The 11,866-nt window shown below is 43.8% G+C and overlaps 1 protein-coding gene across 1 annotated transcript in view; it reads right to left on the bottom strand.

The window, feature by feature from the left end:
* ADCY6 (adenylate cyclase 6) overlaps nt 1-11,866 on the bottom strand; it is a 934,310-nt gene that overhangs the window by 546,127 nt on the left and 376,317 nt on the right. The window lies entirely within an intron of this gene.

The raw sequence follows: 11,866 nt of genomic DNA, 5'->3' as shown, positions 1-11,866 counted from the left end.
GTTGGGCTGCCCTGCCCTAGAGGGAAAACATTTGGGAGAGGAAAGGGTAAAGCTCATGCCCCCAGCTTTTCTTCTCAGGATTCCAATCTCTCAAGGCTTCTTCTGATTAAAAAAATATGATTAAAATCCATCCATGTAAATGTGTGCCTGAGAGAGGCAAGGTAACAGGCATGATTTCTCCGTGCGTGGGAGAGTCGCCGTCTATGTGAAGGACACAACTTGTCGCCAATAAATTAATTCAAAATTGCTTGGTCTCCTACCCCAAAATAGTTTCTCCTTCAGGAACCTGTTGCCATTGAGACAATTGCACATTTCATTTTATTTTGCTATTGGAGCTATATGCATAATGCTAGTTCAGCTAGACAGGCAAGGAGCTGGGCCACTATACTGATGCTGTTTCTCTCACCACTGAAAATTTATCAAAGCTACCTGTGTCTCTGAAGGATATCTATTCTGTTCCCAGTTTTCTGTTGCCCCCCCCTCTCAATAGGCGTGGAGGTGGAGTACACTCTTTAGGATCCCCCTCCCCAAAAATAAATAAATAAATCCTATTTCAGGCCTTGGGAGATTCTGCCAAGCAAGTTGATATCCCACCCCCTTGCTTTTTAGTCCCATGTTGGCTCCACAGCTGTAATGACTCAGCACTTGAGTTTGTTTAGTCGTTTAGTCGTGTCCGACTCTTCGTGACCCCCTGGACCAGAGCACGCCAGGCACTCCTGCCTTCCACTGCCTCCCGCAGTTTGGTCAAACTCACGTTGGTTGGTGTATGTTTAATGCTATGTGCAATGTTCTGCACTTCTCCTATGACAAATATTAAAGTGACAACTTAAAGAAAGTTAATTACTACTTCCCTCTAAATACGCTGAAGACTGTCTGAAATTGCATATAGATAATTCCTGAGAACATAAACAAAGAAATAGTGGCCTATAATGTGATTTAATAGAAAGATAAAGCTGAGATAATTTATTATCCTGAATGTGAGACACAGCCATTCTGAAATCATTTTTCAAAAATACTGAACCTTTGAATCTTCAATTCATGTGTGGATTCTAGACAAAATTATAATACACCCTCCTCCATTATTACAATACAGCAATACAGTATAAGAACTATAAAGGTAATCTCTAATCCATTCTGGACAGTCCCCAGTTCAGCAACTTCCATCCAACCGTGCATCTCTGTCCCAAAGACTAGGTGTGACCTTACACAGAAATTAACTGCAGTTCTCGGCATTTCTACTCAGAAGTAAGTTACACTGAAGTCAGTGAGGCTTACACCCTGGTATATGACATAGGAGGTGGGACTAAACTGAACAATCTAGATGAAGCAAAATTTAAAATGGGCTTGATAGTTGGAAATGCTTAAGTCCTTCAACTGTTCAGGATTGACAGTATTTTCCCCATTTGTGCACCTTGATTTTACTATAAATCAGCAGACCGCATTTCTTTTTATGATACTCTCTTACATTTCTTAAGAAGGCACTTCGTCCCTGTCACTGTGGTAGTAGAGGTTAGGACCATGTTGTCCCTTAAAGCTTGTCATCAAGCAAAATGCTGAGGATCTTGGAGGTCCGTCACACTGGGTTAGAGCCAGAGAACCATGAGCTGAAGAAAAATGGCTGCAAGTGCTGTTCCACAGACCCTTGTGCAAGATTTCACAATGTTTATACTGTCTCAAGAGGTTGCACAAGTGGGAGAAATGGCCCTTCTGTGAGCAAAAGAATGTGAAAGAGTACCTTTGGAACCAACCCAGTACTATTTATGTATAAACGAAATGGGCTAACAGACACCACTTGGACATCCCCGAAGGTGGTGGCAGGTTTATCAAAAAGACTTCTGGTCCTAAAGCCAGTAAAGATTTTAAATCAAAAGCAGCAGCCCCTTACCAAAGTTAGTGTTTGGCTACTCTGAACAGTCTCTTAAGATCAAATGGGATGTTCAGAACCCTTGTTCTGCCATTATGCTATGGTCCTCAGGCGAGGTCTCTTAACTGTGTGTGCCTACAGAGAGAGACTCCCCCAAGGCAGCTTAGACTTAAATGCTCATAACCAGACAATCACTACAATGAAAGCCGAGAGCAGAAAAGTCAATAAAATGTTTGAACAGGAGCCAACACAGTACAGTAAAACCAAATCATACAAGGGAGAGAGATTCAGCACAAAACAAATGCTAGACATAATAAAGTAACAGAATTGAGGGGAGGAGGGGCTTCTGGATGATTGATTGGGCTTAATTCTTAAAGCTGGGAGCCATAATACAAGATTGCCACCCAGACTGGAATTGTTCCCTCTAATTAAAAATCTAAGTTGTAAGTGCTGACAGAATTATAGTCAAAACAGGGCACCTGAGAAACAGGATGGTATCGGAATGATCAGGGAACTCTGAGAGGTTTGTAGAAGTATCATTAGATACTTCTGCGGATATGCAAAGCTTACTTTAAGAAAACCACTGAAGATCATCCTTGTACAATAGCCATGGAATCTACACTATCAGTTGGAAATGGAAAATGGGGTGCAGGGTGAGAAAATGGAATGGAGTATTCTCAGGAGGGTCTAGCCAGCTGGTTGAAATTTTGAACATAATTTCTCCTAGGTCCAGGATACATCATATCCTTTTGTTGCACTTCCATCTGTTACTCTGTAATGTTGGTAAGCATGAAGCGTTCTGCAAAAAAATGAGCCTACCATTCACAGTATTGACTTCAGATTAAACATTTTAGCAGGACATTCCTCTGGCTCTGTCAAGATCTGACTTAGTACATCATCATATATTTTAATAATTTTTATTTGCGTTCTTTTACAAAACAATTAGTAAAAGGAAAAATGAAAACAAAACCGCAACCAAACAGGGACACAACACAAGACCCACGTAAATGAGGTGCCTAAGCAACTGAACTACTCTAACATGGAAATTCTTCCACCTATCAAACTTGTGATTCATGAATTACATAAACTAATTTTACTGTGCTGGGAACACCCCTCTATCTGAGTTACACTGAATGGAAAGCTGAATGGCAAAATGATCACTTTCTTATCTATCAATTGCTGAGAATGGGAGAAGAGAGAAGCATCTGTTGGATACCAGTTTCTGCACTGGCTGAAAGGAAACTACAACAAACTGCTGCATCATCTTCCTGTTGGAAATTATCATCAATTGATTATTGGTTTCATTTTAAAAGGAAGTCCCGAGCTTTGTTAATAATGTCCAGAGAAGTAATCGTATTAGGGTGCTGCAGCAAAATCAACAGTCTTGTGGCACTTTAAAGACAAAGTTATTGTGGTCACCCACAAAAGTGTATGCCATAACAAATTGGTTAAGTTGTTCCAAACTGCTGGCTCAAAGGAGGGCTTGTGGGAGTGGTTGGGTGCAGAAAAGCAAAGAAGGAAGCCAAATATGACAGCGTGATCAGTTCTAGTGTTTTGTTAAAAAATATGTGGACTTGCAGCAAACCAGCCTGTCAGGTCTTCTAGTCTTTGCAGACGCGGGACAGGAACCACGGCAAGGAGATGGCTTGCAATTATGTGGACATTCTTTATACACAAAGCAGTCTATGTCATTTCACCTGACCAGATGAGGGCATAGGTGGCAAATACCCAAGCCTTAAAGAGCTTTCTGAGCTCAGAGCCCAGCACCCCAAGCCCACAAATAAGGATGGCATTAAAGCATGCCAATTACCTTATATCAAGCGCAAGTGAATATAAACATACATGAGCTCATTGCTACAACCACTACCAATTAATTGTGGGGTTATCTTGACTACCAAGATGGCGTTAGCAAAGCTTCTGGAATGGTTCGCCTTGGTTCAACACATGTCTGTTAAGGTGCCAGAAGATGCTTCATTGATTTTATTAATAACGGGATCCTTAGAAATGCTCCATACTAGAGAGGAAAAATTGCATTAAAAGCCCCAGTTCCTAAAGAAAGGGCAAATCATCACAGTTGCCTGCTACCAGAATTATATATTCCACTTTCATGGTCTGAACTTCAAACAAGACACTGTAGTTTCCTCCATTAACAATACAGTACTTCAGTTTTTCAAACCAGGAATAGCTTACCTGCCACCCTCCAGATTTCATTAGGCTCCCATCAATCTAGACAGAATAGCCAAGGTTTGGGATTGTTGGGAGTTGTAGTCCACTGACAGGAGAGCCACAGGTTAGCCACATGCTGGCACTGTAAAGATGCCAGGAGTATTTGTCCCTGTAGACAAGACAGTTGAAAGTCTTTGTAGAAATGGAGAAGTAGAGTAGGTCAGAGATTGAACCACAAATCCCTAGAAACTAATGGGATCAAGTCATACCCATTATTTAAAAGTGAATCTACCCAATTAAAAAAAAAAAATTAAATAAAATCAGCAGGGCTGGGGGGGGGGGTATATGAACTGAGGTATATCCATGGCTTAAAATTCTTATTTTTCTGAATTTTGTAATGCTGTTCTTGTGCCAAGTAATGTGTACAAAAATACATATACTAGGCCAGGCAATGTATATATGGGTACGTGGGAAACATACAGTGATATATGGGGAATTGTTTTGTGAAATTAAGCATATTAGGATAAATTCACACTATAATGTTCATGCAGTGCCAGAGGTCCTGCACAGGACGCTGAGCCACAAGGGCACAAAATAATAATAATAATAATAATAAAACCTATATTTATATGGGTACCTGCTGAGAAGATCCATACAAAAGCAACGGTACCAAAACGAATTAATAATAATAATAATTTATTATTTATACCCCACCCATCTGGCAGGGTTTCCCTAGCCACTCTGGGAGGCTTCCAACAAAATATTAAAATACAATAGTCTGTTAAACATTAAACGGTTCCCTAAACAGGGCTGCCTTCAGATGTCTTCTAAAAGTCTGGTAGTTGCTTTTCTCTTTGACATCTGGTGGGAGGGCGTTTCACAGGGCGGGTGCCACTACCGAGAAGGCCCTCTGCCTGGTTCCCTGTAACTTGGCTTCTCGCAGTAAGGCCCTCGGCACTGGGCCATAGTGTCCAGGCAAAACAATGGGGGTGAAGATGCTCCTTCAGGTATACTGGACCGAGGCCGTGGAAAATAAGAAATATTATGGGGAGGGTGCCAAATGCTGTCCTCACTCAGGGCACCATATTAGCAAAGTCCGCCCCTGTGCTAGTGCAACAGGGCTTTCCCTGTCTCTCCTCCCCTCATCCACCCGCATTGGCTGAGACTCACATAGTAGGCAAACTAAGGCCCGGGGGCCGGATCCAGCCCAATCGCCTTCTAAATCTGGCCCGCCAACGGTCCTGGAATCAGCGCATTTTTACATGAGTTGTCCTTTTATTTAAAATGCATCTCTGGGTTATTTGTGGGGCATAGGAATTCATTCATTTCCCCCAAAAAAATATAGTCCGCCCCCCCCCAAGGTCTGAGGGACAGTGGACCGGCCCCCTGCTGAAAAAGTTTGCTGACTCCTGGCTGAGAGGGTCAGGAGAAATCCCATAACAGCATGCAGGAGGTAGGTGGGGAGAGGGTGGATCATTCCCTCAGGCAATCTGCTTAGCACTATGTTGAATTATTCTGAGTATGTCCAGCTGCTCACAGATGTTTTTACAAAGGCTGCTGCAGCTATAGCCCTCTGGGAGAACTACATCCCCTAAACATTTAGTGGGCTGGCTCTGGTCCATCACCCAACACACAGGAAGAAGGGAGGGAGGAGAAAAATCCCAATCTAACCACCACATAGTTCTTGGGCTTTCTTCCTCCCCTCTCCTCTCCACAGTCCTTTTTCTCCTAAATTAAGGAGCAAAGAGCTATTGCATAGTTGATGGGAGGCAGTGTTCCTCCTTGGCTCCCTCCCCTAATATTTATGGGTACAGGGCTAGTGGCTTGGGCTAGAGCTTTCCCTTCCATGAGCAATGCCCCATCGGCCCTGGTCTGATATTGCTTAAAGTCGCCCCCCACAAGCAGCACATGCCCTATCTCTGTGGCAGTTTCATTGTGGCAATGATATGCACCGGGTGTTATGTTCAAATGCTCTCTGCAAAATGTCAAGGATGCAAGAGGTAGGCGTTCCTGGGCTCAAAAAACTTTAAACCAAAACAGTAGTAGTAGCTCTTTTTCTGAAAAGCATGGTTTCCCTTTTCTTGTTTTGGTTCGTAATTATTTTATTGAAGAAAAATAATGCAGAATTAAAAATATATATACAGTGACTGATCACGTTAGTGTAAGAGCAAAGAAAGAAAACAAACAAATTTTCAATGCAAACCTGAATGCGGAGCTTTTTTGATAAGTTATTTGGTTTCTTAGGGTTTCCACTGACAGAAGCTCACATGGTCTGCTAGAAGGATCTTCTCATAACCCTTCACCTGCTTTAGCAACCCTTCCCATGGCTGTGAACTGCAATCCGTAATCTATTCTAGCTTTAAGCCCATTTAAAATGGAACTAAACTGATTGCTGCAAAGCTCCTCTTATGGCAGCTTACTCGTAAGAAGCACCATGCCAAAGGAACTGTGCAAATGTGCATTATGCTGCGAAAACAGTTATTTTGGCATGGTGCTTCTTACGAACAAGCACACGGCTTTCCCAAAACAATTCTGGGATCTGTAGTTTACCCCTCACAGAGCTGAAATTCCCAACATCCTTAACAACTGATGCTTCCCAGGATTCTTTGAAGGAAGCCATGTGCTTTAAACATATGGTGTGGGTGTGACCCTATAGTATGCGCACACACCAGCTGGGAGAAGGTAAGGTCAAGGTTCGTGGGCTGGGACTCAGAGATATAGTAGGCAGACGGTCAAGGGCTTTCAGCAGGCCTAGCAGAATTGACTTTTCCCCTTTGAATGGCAAACGCATGGGCACATACAAGCCCTGTGAACCCCCTTGCTAAATATCACAAGCTGTTTCTGAAATTCCTCCTAGTCTCAAAAGGAGATCTTAGAACGAGGGGTGCTGTCTAACAAACCTAAGTGCAAATCTGCAATGGGAAACAAGGTTCAAATTCATGGTTTAAAGTGGCCATTTTCCTTGGCGATTTAAATCATTATTACAGTGGTACCTCGGGTTAAGAACTTAATTTATTCTGGAGGTCCGTTCTTAACCTGAAACTGTTCTTAACCTGAGGTACCACTTTAGCTAATGGGGCCTCCTGCTGCTGCTGCGCCACCACCGTGTGATTTCTGTTCTCATCCTGAAGCAAAGTTCTTAACCTGAGGTACTATTTCTGGGTTAGCAGAGTCTGTAACCTGAAGAGTATGTAACCTGAGGTACCACTGTATCTTAATTTAAACTAGGAATGGAGGAGTGTCTTGTCCTCCTGATATTCTTGGACTCCCATTAGCCCCAGACAGCATGGCCCAATGGTAAGGATGATGACTGGAGTTTTAGTCCAACAACATCTGGAGGGTCACAGCTTCCCCACTCCCACTCAAAACCAATCTACCCAGTGAGGAGAGGCTGTAGCTCAATGGTTTGTTGTTTAGTCGTTTAGTCGTGTCCGACTCTTCGTGACCCCATGGACCAGAGCACGCCAGGCACTCCTGTCTTCCACTGCCTTCTCGTCCTTCTGTCGTCCCCTTCTCCTTGTGTCCTCCATCTTTCCCAACATCAGGGTCTTTTCCAGGGAGTCTTCTCTTCTCATGAGGTGGCCAAAGTATTGGAGCCTCAGCTTCACGATCTGTCCTTCCAGTGAGCACTCAGGGCTGATTTCCTTCAGAATGGAGAGGTTTGATCTTCTTGCAGTCCATGGGACTCTCAAGAGTCTCCTCCAGCACCATAATTTGCATGCAGGAAGTCTCAGGTTCAATCCCATGCCTTTTCCTGCTAAGAGGATTTTGGGTGCCCTCTCCCTCACTGCAGGTGGGCAGCCATCTGTTGGGAGATGCTTGAACTCTGGATTTCCTGCATTGAGGATGGGACTGGACTAGCTTCCAGTAAGGCTAGATGGACCAACGGTTTAAATGTGCACAGCACCTTCATCAAACCACTGTCAAAGAGTGCATCTGTCTTACTGTGCCCGTGTTGGATGAATCCCCAGCAGGGAGCAGGTTTCTCACAACTTGCTTTAGTTTGATATCTGCCGAGGAAAGAGAAGAAAATATCACTTTAAGGCATTAAAACCAAAACTGCATTACAACCCAGATGTCGTTGTCTTTCTGTGTTCTTTCAAGCCTCTGGCAGCCACAGTCCTGCAGTACGTCTTAAACATGCTCTGGATTTGGCAAGTCTCTCCCTTAGACCCACGATGTTTAGCATCCTCCCAGATTGAGCTGATAGTCAGGGAGCCCTTTCTTTGCATCTGCAGTAACTGTGGGTGGGTGGGGGTTGAGCTCTCAGGAAGTTTTATCTGAGTTCAGTCCCTTCCTTCAGTGAAATGTCTGTTGTGAGGGAAAGAAAGGGAGGGGAGCAAAAACATAACATACAGTTCCTTGTAGGTTCCCACTTATTCCTTATATTTTACATAAAAAAATTCCTTCCAGTAGCACCTTAAAGACCAACTAAGTTAGTTCTTGGTATGAGCTTTCGTGTGCATGCACACTTCTTCAGATACACTGAAACAGAAGTTGCCAGACCCTTCTATATAGTGAGAAGGTGGGGAGGGGTATTATTCAGAAGGGTGGTGGGAATGGGAGATTGGCAGATAGCTGAGATGAGCCTATTGACGACTCTTAAGCTCTGGGAGGAAGACCTTTCATTGCCTACAGACAGCCACCCAATCTTAAACAACTCCTAACCCACAATAATACTACAACCAGACTTAACACGGACACTGGCACCAGAGCCTGCAATAAACCCAGATGCCAACTTTGCTGCCACATACACCCGGACAACACCATTACTGGCCCCAACAACATCACACATACCATCTCGGGACTATTTAATTGCTCATCGTCTAACATTGTGTATGCCATCAAATGCCAACAGTGTCCTTCAGCTCTCTATATTGGACAAACAGGCCAAACCTTATGCCAAAGAATAAATGGACATAAATCTGACATCAAGAATCACAAAACAGAGAAACCAGTAGGAGAACACTTCAATCTCCCAGGACATTCTATACAAGATCTCAAAGTAGCTGTTTTACTACAAAGGAATTTCAGAAATAGACTGGAAAGAGAAGCTGCTGAATTGCAACTCATTACCAAACTTAAAACCATGGAGAGACCTGGTTTGAACAAAGACATTGGATTCTTATCTCATTATACATGACTAAGCCATTTCTCACCTTCTCACCCCTTGCCTTTTCCTGTAAGACCTATTACAGTCGTTAAGCACCTTCTCACTATATAGAAGGGTCTGGCAACTTCTGTTTCAGTGTATCTGAAGAAGTGTGCATGCACACGAAAGCTCATACCAAGAACTAACTTAGTTGGTCTTTAAGGTGCTACTGGAAGGAATTTTTTTATATTGACTATGGCAGACCAACACGGCTACCTATCTGTAACTTATATTTTACGTTATTTAGTCTAGTGGTCAAGGTGAGGGACCATGGAGGACCCTGTGCCTCTGACCCAAGATTGGCCCAAGACATTTTGCCATGTGAGACAAACCACAAAATGGTGCTCCCCACCAGAGAAGAAGTGAGTAAAGTTCTGCATCAGGAACAAGGGTGGGAGGAGTCCAGAAGCACCTCCTAATCACCAAGAGACCATTGTAGAAGCGGCATAGGGGGGTTGCTGAGGGGACAGCAGATGTGGCCTCCAAGGAGCATACCATAGCTGTTACTGCCACCACGGCAGTGGCAGCTGGCAATGCACTCCTTGGTGGGTGGATCTGCTGCGCCTTGGAGTCTGCCACCTGACGCACTTGCCTCACTTTGCCTCATGGGTGGGCTAGGCCTGCCCTAACTACTAGAAGGCTTGGGGCTGAAATCCTAACCCCATTACCTGGGAGAATCCCCACTGGATTGAGTATGACTTGCTTCTGAGTAGGCATGGTTAAGTTTGCACTGTTAATCAGATATATCCCTCTAACTTCTGTGGTTGGTAGCATGATTAGAGTGTTGAAAAGAGACCAAATTAACAGAAGTGCTCCCAATAAAGGAATACAGTGGTACCTCAGGTTACATACGCTTCAGGTTACAGACTTCGCTAACCCAGAAATAGTGCTTCAGGTTAAGAACTTTGCTTCAGGATGAAAACAGAAATCGTGCTCCGGTGGTGTGGCAGCAGCAGGAGGCCCCATTAGCTAAAGTGGTGCTTCAGGTTAAGAACAGTTTCAGGTTAAGAATGGATCTCCGGAACAAATTAAGTACGTAACCGGAGGTACCACTGTACACAGAAGGGGGGAATTGAGGAGGAAGAGGCTACTGTAGTCTAAGTAGGAGGTAGCCAGTTGGAACACGTACAAAAGTTTTGGCCAAAGTTTCAGACAGGAGTATTGCAGTACAGTACTAACACAGGTGGCCTCGGTCCAGTTTTCCTGAAGGAGCGTCTCCACCCCCATCGTTCTGCCCGGACACGGAGGTCCAGCTCCGAGGGCCTTCTGGCGGTTCCCTCGCTGCGAGAAGCCAAGTTACAGGGAACCAGGCAGAGGGCTTTCTCGGTAGTGGCATCCGCCCTGTGGAACACCCTCCCACCAGATGTCAAAGAGAAAAACAACTACCAGACTTTTAGAAGACATCTAAGGCAGCCCTGTTTAGGGAAGCTTTTAATGTTTGACAGACTATTGTATTTTAATATTTTGTTGGGAGCGGCCCAGAGTGGTGGGGGAAACCCAGCCAGATGGGCGGGGTATAAATAATATATTATTATTATTATTATTATTATTATTATTATTATTATTATTATTATTATTATTATTGCAACACACTTCTGATAATATGTTAGGGCATTTGCACCCTATTCTTTAGCCAAAAAGTGTCCCAGCACAATGGTGGTGCCAGAGCATGCCAATACCCATATCCCCACCCCAACAAACCAATAATGTTGTTAATAACACTGACAACATTGCTTATAAACCTTATACCCAACACAGGCGTCACAAAGGCACTTAACGCCGTCTTACTGACCACTTCCTATCGCAAACAATAGGTATGGTTCCCCTTCAACACATACTTTGCCCAAGAAGACAACAAGAAGAATTTGCCAACAGCATACGAATCAATCTGGCTAGCCTGATCCAAAAATATGTAGCCACACCCCACTCTCACACAAAAACTAATCTCACTACAACCAACCAAAGACAAGCAACCACACTCTAGGCCACCCCCAACCTCTCTCACCACCAAGGAAATACAACAAGCAAATAGTAAAGGAACCCAGACAAGTGACACTGATACAAAACCTGACACATACACTAAGTACAGTCAAACCTTGGTTTTCAAATGTCTTGGCTGCCAAATGTTGCAGAAGCCGAATGTTGAAAACCCGGAAGTGAATGCTTCTGTTTTCGAACGTACCTCGGAAGTCGAATGGCTTCCGAGGCGCATTTTTCATTTTCCCCCGTTGACTTTGCAGCCTGTCTGTCTGGAACCCTCTGATCCTCGGTTTTCGAAAGTTTCGGAAGTCAAACGGACTTCTGGAACGGATTACATTCAAAAACTGAGGTTCCACTATAGAAGCATAAACACCCAACCCACCCCCTCCTCCTCTTCCCCTCTCTTTTCTTCCTAACTTAATACTGAATGCAACAAAAAAATATCTACATGGTGCCTAGGAAACAACTTGCACCTTAATATCAGCAAGACAAAGGAGATGGTGTTGGACTTTTGGAGGAAGAGAGGAGAACTAGCCCCACTGTACATCGGGGAGGGCTGTGTGGAGAGAGTCTCTTCCTTTAAATTCCTAGGAGTTTATCTCAGTGAAGACCTTACTTAGAAAATCAATACAACCCAGGTGGTTAAGAAAGCCCAACAGAGACTCCATCTCCTCAGAGTATTGTGAAAGAACGATGTCAATCAA

Source organism: Podarcis liolepis, assembly GCF_965112155.1.
Source record: "Podarcis liolepis genome assembly, chromosome: 2".
Classification (NCBI taxonomy): Eukaryota; Metazoa; Chordata; class Lepidosauria; order Squamata; family Lacertidae; genus Podarcis; species Podarcis liolepis.
The sequence above is the reverse complement of the archived record's forward strand: the minus strand, read 5'-3'. Positions and strand labels throughout refer to the sequence as shown.